The sequence below is a fragment of the Sminthopsis crassicaudata genome, chromosome 5 (assembly GCF_048593235.1).
Source record: "Sminthopsis crassicaudata isolate SCR6 chromosome 5, ASM4859323v1, whole genome shotgun sequence".
NCBI lineage: Eukaryota > Metazoa > Chordata > Mammalia > Dasyuromorphia > Dasyuridae > Sminthopsis > Sminthopsis crassicaudata.
This window is the reverse complement of record NC_133621.1, coordinates 92,027,946-92,047,483: the sequence shown is the minus strand read 5'-3', so window position 1 is coordinate 92,047,483 and position 19,538 is coordinate 92,027,946. Positions and strand designations below refer to the sequence as shown.

Here is a 19,538-nt window from a genome sequence, read left to right as displayed (position 1 = left end):
GCTGGGAGCAGGCGGGCCGGGCCGGGCCGGGCGACACCGGCAGGCCTCTGCACTCAGCTTGAAGCCGCCCCACCAAGGGCCACTTTACTCCCGGGCTCCCGTCTCTCGTGGCTGCCAGCCGTCTGGGCCCTCGGTCCCCCTCGGGAGGCAGATCTTGTCCCGGGGACAGCTGCATTAGCCGCCTCTGCCCCATCTGGGAAGCTCCCTGGGCCCCCGCCAGCAGCTTGGAGGGCCCCGAGCCCTGCAGGCTGAGCCAGCAGGCCGTGGGCCTGGCGGCCGGGTGGCCTCGCCGTCCCGCGACTCCCGTGCGCGGGCCTGCGCAGCAGCCAGGCATCTGAGGGGCCTGAGGTCGGCAAGGACCCCGCCCGGGCAAGGAGTCAGACCCCGGGCGGGCCAGCCGGGCACAAGCTGCACGCCTCCTTCGGGAGGCCCTAGGAAAATGGGCACAAGAAAGGCCGCTTTGCCCAGGAACAGCCACAAAGTAGCACAGGACCTGGAGGAGGGCAGAGGAGCCGGGCCTCCACCCTCAGACGGTCACGTTCGGCCCGGCTGCCCCGACGCCCCTGAGGCCCTGGGCCCTGGGCAGAAAGAAGTGGGCCAGCCGCCGAAGCTGCCGCCAAGCTCTTCAGGGAGTGCAGCCGCCCCCGCCGGGACTGGCTCTGTGAAGAGGTGCCGGCCGAGTGTCAGAGTCTCCTGGCCCGGGGCGCCGATACCCCAAAAGAGCTCAGGAAAAGGTGTCCTGAAGCCTGGGGGGCGGGGGGGGGGAAAAATGCCCGCTGCTTGCTGTGGCAGTGGTGAGGGCCCCCAGAACGCAGGGTGTGTCCTGGGCCTGGGCCAAGTCTCCAGGGGAGGGCATGTGCCAGGCTACGTCGTGCTGTGCCAGGTCGGCCTGGGCCGGGCCCCGTGAGGTCAGGAGGCAGAGGACGCAGTGGCAGGCCCAAAAGGGGAGGCAGCTGGTAGGGGGCACCTGGATTTGAACCAGGGACCTCTTGATCTGCAGTCAAATGCTCTACCCCTGAGCTATACCCCCTTCCCCCCAGGGACAGCCTCTATTAGCACCTTTGCGAGCTGCCCGCCACACCCAGTGCCGCTGGATTCCAGAGGCATTGCCAGTGGCTGGGTGAAGCCTCGCCGGGCCCAGCGGGCCGGCTCCGATGCTCCCCGACAGCCCCCAGGCGGGCCTGCGGCCTCTCCGGCTGCCTCTTGGCCCTAGTCCCCAGGACCAACGTGGCCCACTCCCCGGGCACAGAGGACTGCCACGCTGCCTGCAACAGAGGGGGCCCCAAGGTCCCCCAGCCCTGTCCCCGAGCTCAACGTTCCAAAGCCTGGTTTGGTCCGGCAGCTTCCCCACGGCCCCGAGACTGGCGCCTGGGCGAGCATGGGCCGAAGGGCCGGTCGTCCTGGCTTTGAAAGGGGCGCGGCCGCGCTGACTTGGGGCAGCCAGCCTCCAGGGTCCCCCTGACTCTCCAAGCAAATGCAGTCCTGCCTCCCGCCCTTGGCAGTGGCTTCCGGGGCTGCCCTTCCCGAGCGCGCCGGTCCCCTCGGGACCCCCGAGCCGCCACTGCGCACCCTGTTTGTGGTGCTGGGAGCAGGCGGGCCGGGCCGGGCGACACCGGCAGGCCGCTGCACTCAGCTTGGAGCCGCCCCACCAAGGGCCACTTTACTCCCGGGCTTCCGTCTCTCGTGGCTGCCAGCCGTCTGGGCCCTCGGTCCCCCTCGGGAGGCAGATCTTGTCCCGGGGACAGCTGCATTAGCCGCCTCTGCCCCATCTGGGAAGCTCCCTGGGCCCCCGCCAGCAGCTTGGAGGGCCCCGAGCCCTGCAGGCTGAGCCAGCAGGCCGTGGGCCTGGCGGCCGGGTGGCCTCGCTGTCCCGCGACTCCCGTGCGCGGGCCTGCGCAGCAGCCAGGCATCTGAGGGGCCTGAGGTCGGCAAGGACCCCGCCCGGGCAAGGAGTCGGACCCCGGGCGGGCCACCGGGCACAAGCTGCACGCCTCCTTCGGGAGGCCCTAGGAAAATGGGCACAAGAAAGGCCGCTTTGCCCAGGAACAGCCACAAAGTAGCACAGGACCTGGAGGAGGGCAGAGGAGCCGGGCCTCCACCCTCAGACGGTCACGTTCGGCCCGGCTGCCCCGACGCCCCTGAGGCCCCGGGCCCTGGGCAGAAAGAAGTGGGCCAGCCGCCGAAGCTGCCGCCAAGCTCTTCGGGCGAGGGCAGCCGCCCCCGCCGGGACTGGCTCTGTGAAGAGGTGCCGGCCGAGTGTCAGAGTCTCCTGGCCCGGGGCGCCGATACCCCAAAAGAGCTCAGGAAAAGGTGTCCTGAAGCCTGGGGGGGGGGGGAAATGCAAGCTGCTTGCTGTGGCAGTGGTGAGGGCCCCCAGAACGCAGGGTGTGTCCTGGGCCTGGGCCAAGTCTCCAGGGGAGGGCACGTGCCAGGCTACGTCGTGCTGTGCCAGGTCGGCCTGGGCCGGGCCCTGTGAGGTCAGGAGGCAGAGGACGCAGTGGCCGGCCCAAAAGGGGAGGCAGCTGGTAGGGGGCACCTGGATTTGAACCAGGGACCTCTTGATCTGCAGTCAAATGCTCTACCCCTGAGCTATACCCCCTTCCCCCCAGGGACAGCCTCTATTAGCACCTTTGCGAGCTGCCCGCCACACCCAGTGCCGCTGGATTCCAGAGGCATTGCCAGTGGCTGGGTGAAGCCTCGCCGGGCCCAGCGGGCCGGCTCCGATGCTCCCCGACAGCCCCCAGGCGGGCCTGCGGCCTCTCCGGCTGCCTCTTGGCCCTAGTCCCCAGGACCCACGTGGCCCACTCCCCGGGCACAGAGGACTGCCACGCTGCCTGCAACAGAGGGGGCCCCAAGGTCCCCAGCCCTGTCCCCGAGCTCAACGTTCCAAAGCCTGGTTTGGTCCGGCAGCTCCCGCACGGCCCCGAGACTGGCGCCTGGGCGAGCATGGGCCGAAGGGCCGGTCGTCCTGGCTTTGAAAGGGGCGCGGCCGCGCTGACTTGGGGCAGCCAGCCTCCAGGGTCCCCCTGACTCTCCAAGCAAATGCAGTCCTGCCTCCCGCCCTTGGCAGTGGCTTCCGGGGCTGCCCTTCCCGAGCGCGCCGGTCCCCTCGGGACCCCCGAGCCGCCACTGCGCACCCTGTTTGTGGTGCTGGGAGCAGGCGGGCCGGGCCGGGCCGGGCGACACCGGCAGGCCTCTGCACTCAGCTTGAAGCCGCCCCACCAAGGGCCACTTTACTCCCGGGCTCCCGTCTCTCGTGGCTGCCAGCCGTCTGGGCCCTCGGTCCCCCTCGGGAGGCAGATCTTGTCCCGGGGACAGCTGCATTAGCCGCCTCTGCCCCATCTGGGAAGCTCCCTGGGCCCCCGCCAGCAGCTTGGAGGGCCCCGAGCCCTGCAGGCTGAGCCAGCAGGCCGTGGGCCTGGCGGCCGGGTGGCCTCGCCGTCCCGCGACTCCCGTGCGCGGGCCTGCGCAGCAGCCAGGCATCTGAGGGGCCTGAGGTCGGCAAGGACCCCGCCCGGGCAAGGAGTCAGACCCCGGGCGGGCCAGCCGGGCACAAGCTGCACGCCTCCTTCGGGAGGCCCTAGGAAAATGGGCACAAGAAAGGCCGCTTTGCCCAGGAACAGCCACAAAGTAGCACAGGACCTGGAGGAGGGCAGAGGAGCCGGGCCTCCACCCTCAGACGGTCACGTTCGGCCCGGCTGCCCCGACGCCCCTGAGGCCCTGGGCCCTGGGCAGAAAGAAGTGGGCCAGCCGCCGAAGCTGCCGCCAAGCTCTTCAGGGAGTGCAGCCGCCCCCGCCGGGACTGGCTCTGTGAAGAGGTGCCGGCCGAGTGTCAGAGTCTCCTGGCCCGGGGCGCCGATACCCCAAAAGAGCTCAGGAAAAGGTGTCCTGAAGCCTGGGGGGCGGGGGGGGGGAAAAATGCCCGCTGCTTGCTGTGGCAGTGGTGAGGGCCCCCAGAACGCAGGGTGTGTCCTGGGCCTGGGCCAAGTCTCCAGGGGAGGGCATGTGCCAGGCTACGTCGTGCTGTGCCAGGTCGGCCTGGGCCGGGCCCCGTGAGGTCAGGAGGCAGAGGACGCAGTGGCAGGCCCAAAAGGGGAGGCAGCTGGTAGGGGGCACCTGGATTTGAACCAGGGACCTCTTGATCTGCAGTCAAATGCTCTACCCCTGAGCTATACCCCCTTCCCCCCAGGGACAGCCTCTATTAGCACCTTTGCGAGCTGCCCGCCACACCCAGTGCCGCTGGATTCCAGAGGCATTGCCAGTGGCTGGGTGAAGCCTCGCCGGGCCCAGCGGGCCGGCTCCGATGCTCCCCGACAGCCCCCAGGCGGGCCTGCGGCCTCTCCGGCTGCCTCTTGGCCCTAGTCCCCAGGACCAACGTGGCCCACTCCCCGGGCACAGAGGACTGCCACGCTGCCTGCAACAGAGGGGGCCCCAACGTCCCCCAGCCCTGTCCCCGAGCTCAACGTTCCAAAGCCTGGTTTGGTCCGGCAGCTTCCCCACGGCCCCGAGACTGGCGCCTGGGCGAGCATGGGCCGAAGGGCCGGTCGTCCTGGCTTTGAAAGGGGCGCGGCCGCGCTGACTTGGGGCAGCCAGCCTCCAGGGTCCCCCTGACTCTCCAAGCAAATGCAGTCCTGCCTCCCGCCCTTGGCAGTGGCTTCCGGGGCTGCCCTTCCCGAGCGCGCCGGTCCCCTCGGGACCCCCGAGCCGCCACTGCGCACCCTGTTTGTGGTGCTGGGAGCAGGCGGGCCGGGCCGGGCGACACCGGCAGGCCGCTGCACTCAGCTTGGAGCCGCCCCACCAAGGGCCACTTTACTCCCGGGCTTCCGTCTCTCGTGGCTGCCAGCCGTCTGGGCCCTCGGTCCCCCTCGGGAGGCAGATCTTGTCCCGGGGACAGCTGCATTAGCCGCCTCTGCCCCATCTGGGAAGCTCCCTGGGCCCCCGCCAGCAGCTTGGAGGGCCCCGAGCCCTGCAGGCTGAGCCAGCAGGCCGTGGGCCTGGCGGCCGGGTGGCCTCGCTGTCCCGCGACTCCCGTGCGCGGGCCTGCGCAGCAGCCAGGCATCTGAGGGGCCTGAGGTCGGCAAGGACCCCGCCCGGGCAAGGAGTCGGACCCCGGGCGGGCCACCGGGCACAAGCTGCACGCCTCCTTCGGGAGGCCCTAGGAAAATGGGCACAAGAAAGGCCGCTTTGCCCAGGAACAGCCACAAAGTAGCACAGGACCTGGAGGAGGGCAGAGGAGCCGGGCCTCCACCCTCAGACGGTCACGTTCGGCCCGGCTGCCCCGACGCCCCTGAGGCCCCGGGCCCTGGGCAGAAAGAAGTGGGCCAGCCGCCGAAGCTGCCGCCAAGCTCTTCGGGCGAGGGCAGCCGCCCCCGCCGGGACTGGCTCTGTGAAGAGGTGCCGGCCGAGTGTCAGAGTCTCCTGGCCCGGGGCGCCGATACCCCAAAAGAGCTCAGGAAAAGGTGTCCTGAAGCCTGGGGGGGGGGGGAAATGCAAGCTGCTTGCTGTGGCAGTGGTGAGGGCCCCCAGAACGCAGGGTGTGTCCTGGGCCTGGGCCAAGTCTCCAGGGGAGGGCACGTGCCAGGCTACGTCGTGCTGTGCCAGGTCGGCCTGGGCCGGGCCCTGTGAGGTCAGGAGGCAGAGGACGCAGTGGCCGGCCCAAAAGGGGAGGCAGCTGGTAGGGGGCACCTGGATTTGAACCAGGGACCTCTTGATCTGCAGTCAAATGCTCTACCCCTGAGCTATACCCCCTTCCCCCCAGGGACAGCCTCTATTAGCACCTTTGCGAGCTGCCCGCCACACCCAGTGCCGCTGGATTCCAGAGGCATTGCCAGTGGCTGGGTGAAGCCTCGCCGGGCCCAGCGGGCCGGCTCCGATGCTCCCCGACAGCCCCCAGGCGGGCCTGCGGCCTCTCCGGCTGCCTCTTGGCCCTAGTCCCCAGGACCCACGTGGCCCACTCCCCGGGCACAGAGGACTGCCACGCTGCCTGCAACAGAGGGGGCCCCAAGGTCCCCAGCCCTGTCCCCGAGCTCAACGTTCCAAAGCCTGGTTTGGTCCGGCAGCTCCCGCACGGCCCCGAGACTGGCGCCTGGGCGAGCATGGGCCGAAGGGCCGGTCGTCCTGGCTTTGAAAGGGGCGCGGCCGCGCTGACTTGGGGCAGCCAGCCTCCAGGGTCCCCCTGACTCTCCAAGCAAATGCAGTCCTGCCTCCCGCCCTTGGCAGTGGCTTCCGGGGCTGCCCTTCCCGAGCGCGCCGGTCCCCTCGGGACCCCCGAGCCGCCACTGCGCACCCTGTTTGTGGTGCTGGGAGCAGGCGGGCCGGGCCGGGCCGGGCGACACCGGCAGGCCTCTGCACTCAGCTTGAAGCCGCCCCACCAAGGGCCACTTTACTCCCGGGCTCCCGTCTCTCGTGGCTGCCAGCCGTCTGGGCCCTCGGTCCCCCTCGGGAGGCAGATCTTGTCCCGGGGACAGCTGCATTAGCCGCCTCTGCCCCATCTGGGAAGCTCCCTGGGCCCCCGCCAGCAGCTTGGAGGGCCCCGAGCCCTGCAGGCTGAGCCAGCAGGCCGTGGGCCTGGCGGCCGGGTGGCCTCGCCGTCCCGCGACTCCCGTGCGCGGGCCTGCGCAGCAGCCAGGCATCTGAGGGGCCTGAGGTCGGCAAGGACCCCGCCCGGGCAAGGAGTCAGACCCCGGGCGGGCCAGCCGGGCACAAGCTGCACGCCTCCTTCGGGAGGCCCTAGGAAAATGGGCACAAGAAAGGCCGCTTTGCCCAGGAACAGCCACAAAGTAGCACAGGACCTGGAGGAGGGCAGAGGAGCCGGGCCTCCACCCTCAGACGGTCACGTTCGGCCCGGCTGCCCCGACGCCCCTGAGGCCCCGGGCCCTGGGCAGAAAGAAGTGGGCCAGCCGCCGAAGCTGCCGCCAAGCTCTTCAGGGAGTGCAGCCGCCCCCGCCGGGACTGGCTCTGTGAAGAGGTGCCGGCCGAGTGTCAGAGTCTCCTGGCCCGGGGCGCCGATACCCCAAAAGAGCTCAGGAAAAGGTGTCCTGAAGCCTGGGGGGCGGGGGGGGGGAAAAATGCCCGCTGCTTGCTGTGGCAGTGGTGAGGGCCCCCAGAACGCAGGGTGTGTCCTGGGCCTGGGCCAAGTCTCCAGGGGAGGGCATGTGCCAGGCTACGTCGTGCTGTGCCAGGTCGGCCTGGGCCGGGCCCCGTGAGGTCAGGAGGCAGAGGACGCAGTGGCAGGCCCAAAAGGGGAGGCAGCTGGTAGGGGGCACCTGGATTTGAACCAGGGACCTCTTGATCTGCAGTCAAATGCTCTACCCCTGAGCTATACCCCCTTCCCCCCAGGGACAGCCTCTATTAGCACCTTTGCGAGCTGCCCGCCACACCCAGTGCCGCTGGATTCCAGAGGCATTGCCAGTGGCTGGGTGAAGCCTCGCCGGGCCCAGCGGGCCGGCTCCGATGCTCCCCGACAGCCCCCAGGCGGGCCTGCGGCCTCTCCGGCTGCCTCTTGGCCCTAGTCCCCAGGACCAACGTGGCCCACTCCCCGGGCACAGAGGACTGCCACGCTGCCTGCAACAGAGGGGGCCCCAAGGTCCCCCAGCCCTGTCCCCGAGCTCAACGTTCCAAAGCCTGGTTTGGTCCGGCAGCTTCCCCACGGCCCCGAGACTGGCGCCTGGGCGAGCATGGGCCGAAGGGCCGGTCGTCCTGGCTTTGAAAGGGGCGCGGCCGCGCTGACTTGGGGCAGCCAGCCTCCAGGGTCCCCCTGACTCTCCAAGCAAATGCAGTCCTGCCTCCCGCCCTTGGCAGTGGCTTCCGGGGCTGCCCTTCCCGAGCGCGCCGGTCCCCTCGGGACCCCCGAGCCGCCACTGCGCACCCTGTTTGTGGTGCTGGGAGCAGGCGGGCCGGGCCGGGCGACACCGGCAGGCCGCTGCACTCAGCTTGGAGCCGCCCCACCAAGGGCCACTTTACTCCCGGGCTTCCGTCTCTCGTGGCTGCCAGCCGTCTGGGCCCTCGGTCCCCCTCGGGAGGCAGATCTTGTCCCGGGGACAGCTGCATTAGCCGCCTCTGCCCCATCTGGGAAGCTCCCTGGGCCCCCGCCAGCAGCTTGGAGGGCCCCGAGCCCTGCAGGCTGAGCCAGCAGGCCGTGGGCCTGGCGGCCGGGTGGCCTCGCTGTCCCGCGACTCCCGTGCGCGGGCCTGCGCAGCAGCCAGGCATCTGAGGGGCCTGAGGTCGGCAAGGACCCCGCCCGGGCAAGGAGTCGGACCCCGGGCGGGCCAGCCGGGCACAAGCTGCACGCCTCCTTCGGGAGGCCCTAGGAAAATGGGCACAAGAAAGGCCGCTTTGCCCAGGAACAGCCACAAAGTAGCACAGGACCTGGAGGAGGGCAGAGGAGCCGGGCCTACACCCTCAGACGGTCACGTTCGGCCCGGCTGCCCCGACGCCCCTGAGGCCCCGGGCCCTGGGCAGAAAGAAGTGGGCCAGCCGCCGAAGCTGCCGCCAAGCTCTTCAGGGAGTGCAGCCGCCCCCGCCGGGACTGGCTCTGTGAAGAGGTGCCGGCCGAGTGTCAGAGTCTCCTGGCCCGGGGCGCCGATACCCCAAAAGAGCTCAGGAAAAGGTGTCCTGAAGCCTGGGGGGGGGGGGGGAAATGCAAGCTGCTTGCTGTGGCAGTGGTGAGGGCCCCCAGAACGCAGGGTGTGTCCTGGGCCTGGGCCAAGTCTCCAGGGGAGGGCACGTGCCAGGCTACGTCGTGCTGTGCCAGGTCGGCCTGGGCCGGGCCCTGTGAGGTCAGGAGGCAGAGGACGCAGTGGCCGGCCCAAAAGGGGAGGCAGCTGGTAGGGGGCACCTGGATTTGAACCAGGGACCTCTTGATCTGCAGTCAAATGCTCTACCCCTGAGCTATACCCCCTTCCCCCCAGGGACAGCCTCTATTAGCACCTTTGCGAGCTGCCCGCCACACCCAGTGCCGCTGGATTCCAGAGGCATTGCCAGTGGCTGGGTGAAGCCTCGCCGGGCCCAGCGGGCCGGCTCCGATGCTCCCCGACAGCCCCCAGGCGGGCCTGCGGCCTCTCCGGCTGCCTCTTGGCCCTAGTCCCCAGGACCCACGTGGCCCACTCCCCGGGCACAGAGGACTGCCACGCTGCCTGCAACAGAGGGGGCCCCAAGGTCCCCAGCCCTGTCCCCGAGCTCAACGTTCCAAAGCCTGGTTTGGTCCGGCAGCTCCCGCACGGCCCCGAGACTGGCGCCTGGGCGAGCATGGGCCGAAGGGCCGGTCGTCCTGGCTTTGAAAGGGGCGCGGCCGCGCTGACTTGGGGCAGCCAGCCTCAAGGGTCCCCCTGACTCTCCCAGCAAATGCAGTCCTGCCTCCCGCCCTTGGCAGTGGCTTCCGGGGCTGCCCTTCCCGAGCGCGCCGGTCCCCTCGGGACCCCCGAGCCGCCACTGCGCACCCTGTTTGTGGTGCTGGGAGCAGGCGGGCCGGGCCGGGCGACACCGGCAGGCCGCTGCACTCAGCTTGGAGCCGCCCCACCAAGGGCCACTTTACTCCCGGGCTTCCGTCTCTCGTAGCTGCCAGCCGTCTGGGCCCTCGGTCCCCCTCGGGAGGCAGATCTTGTCCCGGGGACAGCTGCATTAGCCGCCTCTGCCCCATCTGGGAAGCTCCCTGGGCCCCCGCCAGCAGCTTGGAGGGCCCCGAGCCCTGCAGGCTGAGCCAGCAGGCCGTGGGCCTGGCGGCCGGGTGGCCTCGCTGTCCCGCGACTCCCGTGCGCGGGCCTGCGCAGCAGCCAGGCATCTGAGGGGCCTGAGGTCGGCAAGGACCCCGCCCGGGCAAGGAGTCGGACCCCGGGCGGGCCACCGGGCACAAGCTGCACGCCTCCTTCGGGAGGCCCTAGGAAAATGGGCACAAGAAAGGCCGCTTTGCCCAGGAACAGCCACAAAGTAGCACAGGACCTGGAGGAGGGCAGAGGAGCCGGGCCTCCACCCTCAGACGGTCACGTTCGGCCCGGCTGCCCCGACGCCCCTGAGGCCCCGGGCCCTGGGCAGAAAGAAGTGGGCCAGCCGCCGAAGCTGCCGCCAAGCTCTTCGGGCGAGGGCAGCCGCCCCCGCCGGGACTGGCTCTGTGAAGAGGTGCCGGCCGAGTGTCAGAGTCTCCTGGCCCGGGGCGCCGATACCCCAAAAGAGCTCAGGAAAAGGTGTCCTGAAGCCTGGGGGGGGGGGGAAATGCAAGCTGCTTGCTGTGGCAGTGGTGAGGGCCCCCAGAACGCAGGGTGTGTCCTGGGCCTGGGCCAAGTCTCCAGGGGAGGGCACGTGCCAGGCTACGTCGTGCTGTGCCAGGTCGGCCTGGGCCGGGCCCTGTGAGGTCAGGAGGCAGAGGACGCAGTGGCCGGCCCAAAAGGGGAGGCAGCTGGTAGGGGGCACCTGGATTTGAACCAGGGACCTCTTGATCTGCAGTCAAATGCTCTACCCCTGAGCTATACCCCCTTCCCCCCAGGGACAGCCTCTATTAGCACCTTTGCGAGCTGCCCGCCACACCCAGTGCCGCTGGATTCCAGAGGCATTGCCAGTGGCTGGGTGAAGCCTCGCCGGGCCCAGCGGGCCGGCTCCGATGCTCCCCGACAGCCCCCAGGCGGGCCTGCGGCCTCTCCGGCTGCCTCTTGGCCCTAGTCCCCAGGACCCACGTGGCCCACTCCCCGGGCACAGAGGACTGCCACGCTGCCTGCAACAGAGGGGGCCCCAAGGTCCCCAGCCCTGTCCCCGAGCTCAACGTTCCAAAGCCTGGTTTGGTCCGGCAGCTCCCGCACGGCCCCGAGACTGGCGCCTGGGCGAGCATGGGCCGAAGGGCCGGTCGTCCTGGCTTTGAAAGGGGCGCGGCCGCGCTGACTTGGGGCAGCCAGCCTCCAGGGTCCCCCTGACTCTCCAAGCAAATGCAGTCCTGCCTCCCGCCCTTGGCAGTGGCTTCCGGGGCTGCCCTTCCCGAGCGCGCCGGTCCCCTCGGGACCCCCGAGCCGCCACTGCGCACCCTGTTTGTGGTGCTGGGAGCAGGCGGGCCTGGCCGGGCCGGGCGACACCGGCAGGCCTCTGCACTCAGCTTGAAGCCGCCCCACCAAGGGCCACTTTACTCCCGGGCTCCCGTCTCTCGTGGCTGCCAGCCGTCTGGGCCCTCGGTCCCCCTCGGGAGGCAGATCTTGTCCCGGGGACAGCTGCATTAGCCGCCTCTGCCCCATCTGGGAAGCTCCCTGGGCCCCCGCCAGCAGCTTGGAGGGCCCCGAGCCCTGCAGGCTGAGCCAGCAGGCCGTGGGCCTGGCGGCCGGGTGGCCTCGCCGTCCCGCGACTCCCGTGCGCGGGCCTGCGCAGCAGCCAGGCATCTGAGGGGCCTGAGGTCGGCAAGGACCCCGCCCGGGCAAGGAGTCAGACCCCGGGCGGGCCAGCCGGGCACAAGCTGCACGCCTCCTTCGGGAGGCCCTAGGAAAATGGGCACAAGAAAGGCCGCTTTGCCCAGGAACAGCCACAAAGTAGCACAGGACCTGGAGGAGGGCAGAGGAGCCGGGCCTCCACCCTCAGACGGTCACGTTCGGCCCGGCTGCCCCGACGCCCCTGAGGCCCCGGGCCCTGGGCAGAAAGAAGTGGGCCAGCCGCCGAAGCTGCCGCCAAGCTCTTCAGGGAGTGCAGCCGCCCCCGCCGGGACTGGCTCTGTGAAGAGGTGCCGGCCGAGTGTCAGAGTCTCCTGGCCCGGGGCGCCGATACCCCAAAAGAGCTCAGGAAAAGGTGTCCTGAAGCCTGGGGGGCGGGGGGGGGGAAAAATGCCCGCTGCTTGCTGTGGCAGTGGTGAGGGCCCCCAGAACGCAGGGTGTGTCCTGGGCCTGGGCCAAGTCTCCAGGGGAGGGCATGTGCCAGGCTACGTCGTGCTGTGCCAGGTCGGCCTGGGCCGGGCCCCGTGAGGTCAGGAGGCAGAGGACGCAGTGGCAGGCCCAAAAGGGGAGGCAGCTGGTAGGGGGCACCTGGATTTGAACCAGGGACCTCTTGATCTGCAGTCAAATGCTCTACCCCTGAGCTATACCCCCTTCCCCCCAGGGACAGCCTCTATTAGCACCTTTGCGAGCTGCCCGCCACACCCAGTGCCGCTGGATTCCAGAGGCATTGCCAGTGGCTGGGTGAAGCCTCGCCGGGCCCAGCGGGCCGGCTCCGATGCTCCCCGACAGCCCCCAGGCGGGCCTGCGGCCTCTCCGGCTGCCTCTTGGCCCTAGTCCCCAGGACCAACGTGGCCCACTCCCCGGGCACAGAGGACTGCCACGCTGCCTGCAACAGAGGGGGCCCCAAGGTCCCCCAGCCCTGTCCCCGAGCTCAACGTTCCAAAGCCTGGTTTGGTCCGGCAGCTTCCCCACGGCCCCGAGACTGGCGCCTGGGCGAGCATGGGCCGAAGGGCCGGTCGTCCTGGCTTTGAAAGGGGCGCGGCCGCGCTGACTTGGGGCAGCCAGCCTCCAGGGTCCCCCTGACTCTCCAAGCAAATGCAGTCCTGCCTCCCGCCCTTGGCAGTGGCTTCCGGGGCTGCCCTTCCCGAGCGCGCCGGTCCCCTCGGGACCCCCGAGCCGCCACTGCGCACCCTGTTTGTGGTGCTGGGAGCAGGCGGGCCGGGCCGGGCGACACCGGCAGGCCGCTGCACTCAGCTTGGAGCCGCCCCACCAAGGGCCACTTTACTCCCGGGCTTCCGTCTCTCGTGGCTGCCAGCCGTCTGGGCCCTCGGTCCCCCTCGGGAGGCAGATCTTGTCCCGGGGACAGCTGCATTAGCCGCCTCTGCCCCATCTGGGAAGCTCCCTGGGCCCCCGCCAGCAGCTTGGAGGGCCCCGAGCCCTGCAGGCTGAGCCAGCAGGCCGTGGGCCTGGCGGCCGGGTGGCCTCGCTGTCCCGCGACTCCCGTGCGCGGGCCTGCGCAGCAGCCAGGCATCTGAGGGGCCTGAGGTCGGCAAGGACCCCGCCCGGGCAAGGAGTCGGACCCCGGGCGGGCCAGCCGGGCACAAGCTGCACGCCTCCTTCGGGAGGCCCTAGGAAAATGGGCACAAGAAAGGCCGCTTTGCCCAGGAACAGCCACAAAGTAGCACAGGACCTGGAGGAGGGCAGAGGAGCCGGGCCTACACCCTCAGACGGTCACGTTCGGCCCGGCTGCCCCGACGCCCCTGAGGCCCCGGGCCCTGGGCAGAAAGAAGTGGGCCAGCCGCCGAAGCTGCCGCCAAGCTCTTCAGGGAGTGCAGCCGCCCCCGCCGGGACTGGCTCTGTGAAGAGGTGCCGGCCGAGTGTCAGAGTCTCCTGGCCCGGGGCGCCGATACCCCAAAAGAGCTCAGGAAAAGGTGTCCTGAAGCCTGGGGGGGGGGGGGGAAATGCAAGCTGCTTGCTGTGGCAGTGGTGAGGGCCCCCAGAACGCAGGGTGTGTCCTGGGCCTGGGCCAAGTCTCCAGGGGAGGGCACGTGCCAGGCTACGTCGTGCTGTGCCAGGTCGGCCTGGGCCGGGCCCTGTGAGGTCAGGAGGCAGAGGACGCAGTGGCCGGCCCAAAAGGGGAGGCAGCTGGTAGGGGGCACCTGGATTTGAACCAGGGACCTCTTGATCTGCAGTCAAATGCTCTACCCCTGAGCTATACCCCCTTCCCCCCAGGGACAGCCTCTATTAGCACCTTTGCGAGCTGCCCGCCACACCCAGTGCCGCTGGATTCCAGAGGCATTGCCAGTGGCTGGGTGAAGCCTCGCCGGGCCCAGCGGGCCGGCTCCGATGCTCCCCGACAGCCCCCAGGCGGGCCTGCGGCCTCTCCGGCTGCCTCTTGGCCCTAGTCCCCAGGACCCACGTGGCCCACTCCCCGGGCACAGAGGACTGCCACGCTGCCTGCAACAGAGGGGGCCCCAAGGTCCCCAGCCCTGTCCCCGAGCTCAACGTTCCAAAGCCTGGTTTGGTCCGGCAGCTCCCGCACGGCCCCGAGACTGGCGCCTGGGCGAGCATGGGCCGAAGGGCCGGTCGTCCTGGCTTTGAAAGGGGCGCGGCCGCGCTGACTTGGGGCAGCCAGCCTCAAGGGTCCCCCTGACTCTCCCAGCAAATGCAGTCCTGCCTCCCGCCCTTGGCAGTGGCTTCCGGGGCTGCCCTTCCCGAGCGCGCCGGTCCCCTCGGGACCCCCGAGCCGCCACTGCGCACCCTGTTTGTGGTGCTGGGAGCAGGCGGGCCGGGCCGGGCGACACCGGCAGGCCGCTGCACTCAGCTTGGAGCCGCCCCACCAAGGGCCACTTTACTCCCGGGCTTCCGTCTCTCGTAGCTGCCAGCCGTCTGGGCCCTCGGTCCCCCTCGGGAGGCAGATCTTGTCCCGGGGACAGCTGCATTAGCCGCCTCTGCCCCATCTGGGAAGCTCCCTGGGCCCCCGCCAGCAGCTTGGAGGGCCCCGAGCCCTGCAGGCTGAGCCAGCAGGCCGTGGGCCTGGCGGCCGGGTGGCCTCGCTGTCCCGCGACTCCCGTGCGCGGGCCTGCGCAGCAGCCAGGCATCTGAGGGGCCTGAGGTCGGCAAGGACCCCGCCCGGGCAAGGAGTCGGACCCCGGGCGGGCCACCGGGCACAAGCTGCACGCCTCCTTCGGGAGGCCCTAGGAAAATGGGCACAAGAAAGGCCGCTTTGCCCAGGAACAGCCACAAAGTAGCACAGGACCTGGAGGAGGGCAGAGGAGCCGGGCCTACACCCTCAGACGGTCACGTTCGGCCCGGCTGCCCCGACGCCCCTGAGGCCCCGGGCCCTGGGCAGAAAGAAGTGGGCCAGCCGCCGAAGCTGCCGCCAAGCTCTTCGGGCGAGGGCAGCCGCCCCCGCCGGGACTGGCTCTGTGAAGAGGTGCCGGCCGAGTGTCAGAGTCTCCTGGCCCGGGGCGCCGATACCCCAAAAGAGCTCAGGAAAAGGTGTCCTGAAGCCTGGGGGGGGGGGGGGAAATGCAAGCTGCTTGCTGTGGCAGTGGTGAGGGCCCCCAGAACGCAGGGTGTGTCCTGGGCCTGGGCCAAGTCTCCAGGGGAGGGCATGTGCCAGGCTACGTCGTGCTGTGCCAGGTCGCCCTGGGCCGGGCCCCGTGAGGTCAGGAGGCAGAGGACGCAGTGGCAGGCCCAAAAGGGGAGGCAGCTGGTAGGGGGCACCTGGATTTGAACCAGGGACCTCTTGATCTGCAGTCAAATGCTCTACCCCTGAGCTATACCCCCTTCCCCCCAGGGACAGCCTCTATTAGCACCTTTGCGAGCTGCCCGCCACACCCAGTGCCGCTGGATTCCAGAGGCATTGCCAGTGGCTGGGTGAAGCCTCGCCGGGCCCAGCGGGCCGGCTCCGATGCTCCCCGACAGCCCCCAGGCGGGCCTGCGGCCTCTCCGGCTGCCTCTTGGCCCTAGTCCCCAGGACCAACGTGGCCCACTCCCCGGGCACAGAGGACTGCCACGCTGCCTGCAACAGAGGGGGCCCCAAGGTCCCCCAGCCCTGTCCCCGAGCTCAACGTTCCAAAGCCTGGTTTGGTCCGGCAGCTTCCCCACGGCCCCGAGACTGGCGCCTGGGCGAGCATGGGCCGAAGGGCCGGTCGTCCTGGCTTTGAAAGGGGCGCGGCCGCGCTGACTTGGGGCAGCCAGCCTCCAGGGTCCCCCTGACTCTCCAAGCAAATGCAGTCCTGCCTCCCGCCCTTGGCAGTGGCTTCCGGGGCTGCCCTTCCCGAGCGCGCCGGTCCCCTCGGGACCCCCGAGCCGCCACTGCGCACCCTGTTTGTGGTGCTGGGAGCAGGCGGGCCGGGCCGGGCGACACCGGCAGGCCGCTGCACTCAGCTTGGAGCCGCCCCACCAAGGGCCACTTTACTCCCGGGCTCCCGTCTCTCGTGGCTGCCAGCCGTCTGGGCCCTCGGTCCCCCTCGGGAGGCAGATCTTGTCCCGGGGACAGCTGCATTAGCCGCCTCTGCCCCATCTGGGAAGCTCCCTGGGCCCCCGCCAGCAGCTTGGAGGGCCCCGAGCCCTGCAGGCTGAGCCAGCAGGCCGTGGGCCTGGCGGCCGGGTGGCCTCGCCGTCCCGCGACTCCCGTGCGCGGGCCTGCGCAGCAGCCAGGCATCTGAGGGGCCTGAGGTCGGCAAGGACCCCGCCCGGGCAAGGAGTCGGACCCCGGGCGGGCCAGCCGGGCACAAGCTGCACGCCTCCTTCGGGAGGCCCTAGGAAAATGGGCACAAGAAAGGCCGCTTTGCCCAGGAACAGCCACAAAGTAGCACAGGACCTGGAGGAGGGCAGAGGAGCCGGGCCTCCACCCTCAGACGGTCACGTTCGGCCCGGCTGCCCCGACGCCCCTGAGGCCCCGGGCCCTGGGCAGAAAGAAGTGGGCCAGCCGCCGAAGCTGCCGCCAAGTTCTTCGGGGAGTGCAGCCGCCCCCGCCGGGACTGGCTCTGTGAAGAGGTGCCGGCCGAGTGTCAGAGTCTCCTGGCCCGGGGCGCCGATACCCCAAAAGAGCTCAGGAAAAGGTGTCCTGAAGCCTGGGGGGGGGGGGGAAATGCAAGCTGCTTGCTGTGGCAGTGGTGAGGGCCCCCAGAACGCAGGGTGTGTCCTGGGCCTGGGCCAAGTCTCCAGGGGAGGGCATGTGCCAGGCTACGTCGTGCTGTGCCAGGTCGGCCTGGGCCGGGCCCCGTGAGGTCAGGAGGCAGAGGACGCAGTGGCAGGCCCAAAAGGGGAGGCAGCTGGTAGGGGGCACCTGGATTTGAACCAGGGACCTCTTGATCTGCAGTCAAATGCTCTACCCCATAGCTATACCCCCTTCCCCCCAGGGACAGCCTCTATTAGCACCTTTGCGAGCTGCCCGCCACACCCAGTGCCGCTGGATTCCAGAGGCATTGCCAGTGGCTGGGTGAAGCCTCGCCGGGCCCAGCGGGCCGGCTCCGATGCTCCCCGACAGCCCCCAGGCGGGCCTGCGGCCTCTCCGGCTGCCTCTTGGCCCTAGTCCCCAGGACCAACGTGGCCCACTCCCCGGGCACAGAGGACTGCCACGCTGCCTGCAACAGAGGGGGCCCCAAGGTCCCCCAGCCCTGTCCCCGAGCTCAACGTTCCAAAGCCTGGTTTGGTCCGGCAGCTTCCCCACGGCCCCGAGACTGGCGCCTGGGCGAGCATGGGCCGAAGGGCCGGTCGTCCTGGCTTTGAAAGGGGCGCGGCCGCGCTGACTTGGGGCAGCCAGCCTCCAGGGTCCCCCTGACTCTCCAAGCAAATGCAGTCCTGCCTCCCGCCCTTGGCAGTGGCTTCCGGGGCTGCCCTTCCCGAGCGCGCCGGTCCCCTCGGGACCCCCGAGCCGCCACTGCGCACCCTGTTTGTGGTGCTGGGAGCAGGCGGGCCGGGCCGGGCGACACCGGCAGGCCGCTGCACTCAGCTTGGAGCCGCCCCACCAAGGGCCACTTTACTCCCGGGCTCCCGTCTCTCGTGGCTGCCAGCCGTCTGGGCCCTCGGTCCCCCTCGGGAGGCAGATCTTGTCCCGGGGACAGCTGCATTAGCCGCCTCTGCCCCATCTGGGAAGCTCCCTGGGCCCCCGCCAGCAGCTTGGAGGGCCCCGAGCCCTGCAGGCTGAGCCAGCAGGCCGTGGGCCTGGCGGCCGGGTGGCCTCGCCGTCCCGCGACTCCCGTGCGCGGGCCTGCGCAGCAGCCAGGCATCTGAGGGGCCTGAGGTCGGCAAGGACCCCGCCCGGGCAAGGAGTCAGACCCCGGGCGGGCCAGCCGGGCACAAGCTGCACGCCTCCTTCGGGAGGCCCTAGGAAAATGGGCACAAGAAAGGCCGCTTTGCCCAGGAACAGCCACAAAGTAGCACAGGACCTGGAGGAGGGCAGAGGAGCCGGGCCTCCACCCTCAGACGGTCACGTTCGGCCCGGCTGCCCCGACGCCCCTGAGGCCCCGGGCCCTGGGCAGAAAGAAGTGGGCCAGCCGCCGAAGCTGCCGCCAAGCTCTTCGGGGAGTGCAGCCGCCCCCGCCGGGACTGGCTCTGTGAAGAGGTGCCGGCCGAGTGTCAGAGTCTCCTGGCCCGGGGCGCCGATACCCCAAAAGAGCTCAGGAAAAGGTGTCCTGAAGCCTGGGGGGGGGGGGAAATGCAAGCTGCTTGCTGTGGCAGTGGTGAGGGCCCCCAGAACGCAGGGTGTGTCCTGGGCCTGGGCCAAGTCTCCAGGGGAGGGCACGTGCCAGGCTACGTCGTGCTGTGCCAGGTCGGCCTGGGCCGGGCCCCGTGAGGTCAGGAGGCAGAGGACGCAGTGGCCGGCCCAAAAGGGGAGGCAGCTGGTAGGGGGCACCTGGATTTGAACCAGGGACCTCTTGATCTGCAGTCAAATGCTCTACCCCTGAGCTATACCCCCTTCCCCCCAGGGACAGCCTCTATTAGCACCTTTGCGAGCTGCCCGCCACACCCAGTGCCGCTGGATTCCAGAGGCATTGCCAGTGGCTGGGTGAAGCCTCGCCGGGCCCAGCGGGCCGGCTCCGATGCTCCCCGACAGCCCCCAGGCGGGCCTGCGGCCTCTCCGGCTGCCTCTTGGCCCTAGTCCCCAGGACCCACGTGGCCCACTCCCCGGGCACAGAGGACTGCCACGCTGCCTGCAACAGAGGGGGCCCCAAGGTCCCCAGCCCTGTCCCCGAGCTCAACGTTCCAAAGCCTGGTTTGGTCCGGCAGCTCCCGCACGGCCCCGAGACTGGCGCCTGGGCGAGCATGGGCCGAAGGGCCGGTCGTCCTTGCTTTGAAAGGGGCGCGGCCGCGCTGACTTGGGGCAGCCAGCCTCCAGGGTCCCCCTGACTCTCCAAGCAAATGCAGTCCTGCCTCCCGCCCTTGGCAGTGGCTTCCGGGGCTGCCCTTCCCGAGCGCGCCGGTCCCCTCGGGACCCCCGAGCCGCCACTGCGCACCCTGTTTGTGGTGCTGGGAGCAGGCGGGCCGGGCCGGGCCGGGCGACACCGGCAGGCCTCTGCACTCAGCTTGAAGCCGCCCCACCAAGGGCCACTTTACTCCCGGGCTCCCGTCTCTCGTGGCTGCCAGCCGTCTGGGCCCTCGGTCCCCCTCGGGAGGCAGATCTTGTCCCGGGGACAGCTGCATTAGCCGCCTCTGCCCCATCTGGGAAGCTCCCTGGGCCCCCGCCAGCAGCTTGGAGGGCCCCGAGCCCTGCAGGCTGAGCCAGCAGGCCGTGGGCCTGGCGGCCGGGTGGCCTCGCCGTCCCGCGACTCCCGTGCGCGGGCCTGCGCAGCAGCCAGGCATCTGAGGGGCCTGAGGTCGGCAAGGACCCCGCCCGGGCAAGGAGTCAGACCCCGGGCGGGCCAGCCGGGCACAAGCTGCACGCCTCCTTCGGGAGGCCCTAGGAAAATGGGCACAAGAAAGGCCGCTTTGCCCAGGAACAGCCACAAAGTAGCACAGGACCTGGAGGAGGGCAGAGGAGCCGGGCCTCCACCCTCAGACGGTCACGTTCGGCCCGGCTGCCCCGACGCCCCTGAGGCCCCGGGCCCTGGGCAGAAAGAAGTGGGCCAGCCGCCGAAGCTGCCGCCAAGCTCTTCGGGGAGTGCAGCCGCCCCCGCCGGGACTGGCTCT

The 19,538-nt window shown here is 70.3% G+C and overlaps 10 non-coding genes across 10 annotated transcripts; all 10 read right to left on the bottom strand.

The window, feature by feature from the left end:
- Nucleotides 1-958: 958 nt before the first annotated feature.
- On the bottom strand, nt 959-1,030 carry TRNAC-GCA (transfer RNA cysteine (anticodon GCA)). Its single transcript has one exon. It is a non-coding gene; the product is annotated as a tRNA-Cys (tRNA).
- Nucleotides 1,031-2,527: 1,497 nt separating this feature from the next.
- TRNAC-GCA (transfer RNA cysteine (anticodon GCA)) lies at nt 2,528-2,599 on the bottom strand. Its single transcript has one exon. It is a non-coding gene; the product is annotated as a tRNA-Cys (tRNA).
- Nucleotides 2,600-4,107: 1,508 nt separating this feature from the next.
- TRNAC-GCA (transfer RNA cysteine (anticodon GCA)) lies at nt 4,108-4,179 on the bottom strand. The gene has a single exon. It is a non-coding gene; the product is annotated as a tRNA-Cys (tRNA).
- Nucleotides 4,180-5,676: 1,497 nt separating this feature from the next.
- TRNAC-GCA (transfer RNA cysteine (anticodon GCA)) lies at nt 5,677-5,748 on the bottom strand. The gene has a single exon. It is a non-coding gene; the product is annotated as a tRNA-Cys (tRNA).
- Nucleotides 5,749-7,256: 1,508 nt separating this feature from the next.
- TRNAC-GCA (transfer RNA cysteine (anticodon GCA)) lies at nt 7,257-7,328 on the bottom strand. The gene has a single exon. It is a non-coding gene; the product is annotated as a tRNA-Cys (tRNA).
- A 1,499-nt stretch (nt 7,329-8,827) lies between these two features.
- On the bottom strand, nt 8,828-8,899 carry TRNAC-GCA (transfer RNA cysteine (anticodon GCA)). Its single transcript has one exon. It is a non-coding gene; the product is annotated as a tRNA-Cys (tRNA).
- Nucleotides 8,900-10,395: 1,496 nt separating this feature from the next.
- TRNAC-GCA (transfer RNA cysteine (anticodon GCA)) lies at nt 10,396-10,467 on the bottom strand. Its single transcript has one exon. It is a non-coding gene; the product is annotated as a tRNA-Cys (tRNA).
- Nucleotides 10,468-11,975: 1,508 nt separating this feature from the next.
- On the bottom strand, nt 11,976-12,047 carry TRNAC-GCA (transfer RNA cysteine (anticodon GCA)). Its single transcript has one exon. It is a non-coding gene; the product is annotated as a tRNA-Cys (tRNA).
- A 1,499-nt stretch (nt 12,048-13,546) lies between these two features.
- Nucleotides 13,547-13,618, bottom strand: TRNAC-GCA (transfer RNA cysteine (anticodon GCA)). Its single transcript has one exon. It is a non-coding gene; the product is annotated as a tRNA-Cys (tRNA).
- A 1,498-nt stretch (nt 13,619-15,116) lies between these two features.
- Nucleotides 15,117-15,188, bottom strand: TRNAC-GCA (transfer RNA cysteine (anticodon GCA)). The gene has a single exon. It is a non-coding gene; the product is annotated as a tRNA-Cys (tRNA).
- Between the last annotated feature and the right edge of the window lie 4,350 nt (nt 15,189-19,538).